The sequence below is a fragment of the Octopus sinensis genome, linkage group LG9, assembly GCF_006345805.1.
Source record: "Octopus sinensis linkage group LG9, ASM634580v1, whole genome shotgun sequence".
In the NCBI taxonomy this organism is placed as follows: domain Eukaryota; kingdom Metazoa; phylum Mollusca; class Cephalopoda; order Octopoda; family Octopodidae; genus Octopus; species Octopus sinensis.
This window is the reverse complement of record NC_043005.1, coordinates 76,539,898-76,542,397: the sequence shown is the minus strand read 5'-3', so window position 1 is coordinate 76,542,397 and position 2,500 is coordinate 76,539,898.

Below are 2,500 nucleotides of genomic sequence, written 5' to 3'. Positions count from 1 at the left end.
AATTTAGGCCAGTTTTGTTTGAGGATCTATTTCTCAATTGTTTCCAGTTTGCCTTTATGGTAGTCCAAGCTGGAAAGATTTTGAGGGTTTCTTGTAGGCTGCATGTCCGTGACTCCTTTTGGCCCGTACATGGTCAGCTCTATCATGTTGTGATCCGAGAGTAGTGTCGGTGTCACTTTCACATTATGGATGAGATCCATGTCATTTGTGAAGCAGAGATCCGTGTGTTACCTGCCCTGGTTGGTTGGAGTATTACCTGCTCCATGTACAGGGTGTTGATGAGGTTCAGAGGGACCTCGCCTGTCCTCGTTCACATCTTGTCATTCCTGGGAGAGAAAGGCCCTCGGGCCATCTGACATTGGGCAGATTGAAGTCTCCCATAAGAAGCACACCTATGTGTGTTCTAATGTGGTTAGAATTTCTTCTATTTTTATAAGGCAGTCTTCAAACTTGCCCACATGGCTTGGGGCATCTGGAGGGCGATATGTAGCACACACAACTACATCAAGTTGCCTAATATGTACAATTAGTGTGTCACACACCGAGTTTGAGTATGGACAAGAGGACCTGGGGTGTGAGGTCCTCACGGATGTACATAGCAACACCTCCATGACTCCTTCTTTCCTGTCGGTCCGTAGTACAGCATACTGTGGTATGTGTAAACTCCGCATCTGCTATGTCCGGTTTCAGGTGCGTTTCTGTAAGTGCTATGCATAAGGCTTGATTGCATGCAACAAAGTCTCTCAGGAACGGGATCTTTGTCCTGTTACTGAGTGTTTGCAGTCCTCTGATGTTCAGTAAGTATCGAGGTGAGGTGTACGTTGTTGCCGGCGGTGTCCATCCTGTGTCTGTTTGCTGTGGTGGTCTGGTATATAGTGGGTAGTCCCACCTGCGGGCTTGGGTTTGATGAAGCCAGGTCAGCTGCTGTACAATCTTTTTGCCATGCACAAAAAAGATTGTTGCTCAGCAGCTGCTCTTTCGACAACATCAATGTTGGCTGTTTGTGGCGCGCACAACATCTGCGTACCTCCGCTTTGGGGCAGGTGGTGCGTAGTCCATCCCTTTTCTTTGTGTTGATGGTTTGTCCATCTGCCTCGTGTCTCTGTGGCAGGGTCCCCGATGTGCAAAGCGGCAGCCTGCACCTTCCTTTCCGTGCCAGCAGGAACCTCTCAGTAGAAACATACACACCCGTGTGCGCTGTTTGGTTCCATCCTTGCGGTTCCACTTCTACTCCTGGTTGTTTCTCTCTTTGGTCCTGCTTGAGCTTTTTCTTTTCCTTTAGCTCTTCCAGTCCTTCTTTTAGTTCTTCTTCCTCCCTCTACCTCTTCACCGGGTTCTCCGTCTCCATGGCCCTTGCTGCCGGTTGGAGAACTTGCACCTGGGTTCACTTCCGGGCAGGTTTCTCATTCAAACCTCCTCCTGGGCGTCCACCAGGTGGGGGGTGACTTCTTTCATCGTCTCCATTCCTTGCCATCTTGCCCCGCTCGTTCTCAAAGATGGCCTCAAGTGCGCCAATGCGACCGTACAAGCGCATATGAGCGCACGAATTCCTGTCTCTTTCGCCCATCTGAGCCGCTGTCCTCTTGTAGCCTCTGCTCTTCAGCGCAGCCGCAATCACCTCGCTAGGGCTATCTCCGCCGGCGCACTCCCATGCTCGTACGAATAAATCCAGCTCGTCACGTCTCCATGCTCTGGACATGCTGGATAATCCGTCTATCCGTTTATCTATCTAATTATGTTCGAGAGAAGACAGGAAGATATTAAGGCTAATTAGAAGATAGAGTACTTGAAAGAATATTAACAAATTAAAGTTGTGTAAAACGTGTATTTGGGTAAAAACGTTATTTAATCTTAAGCTAATTAGGAGATAGAGTATCTGAAAAATATTAGCAATATTAATATTATATTAGAGTGTGGGTAAAAAAAAACAAAACAAAAAAAACGTTATTTAATCTTAAGGCTATTTGGAGATAGAGTATCTGAAAATATTTAGCAATATTAATATTATATTAGAGTGTGGTAATATTAAACGTTATTTAATTAATCTTATGGCTATTAGAGACAGAGTATCTGAAAAATTATATATACAATATTAAGCAATATTAACCAGTTATTTAATTTAATTCTAAGGCTAATTAGACGTTATAATATTAAACGTTATTTAATTTAATCTTAAGGCTAATTCGAAGATAGAGTATCTGAAATATATTAGCAATATTATATTATATTAAGAGTGTGGAAAAAACGTTATTTAATCTTAAGGCTAATCAGAGATAGAGTATCTGAAAATATATTAGCAATGTTAAAATTATATTAGAGTGTGGTAATATTAAACGTTTTATTTAATTTAATCTTAAGGGCTAATTAGAAGATAGAGTATCTGAAGAATTATTAAACAATTTAAAACAATTTAACGTTATTTAATTTAATCTTAAGGCTAATTAACAATATTATTAAAATATTAAACAATATTAAACGTTATTTAATTAATCCTAAGGCT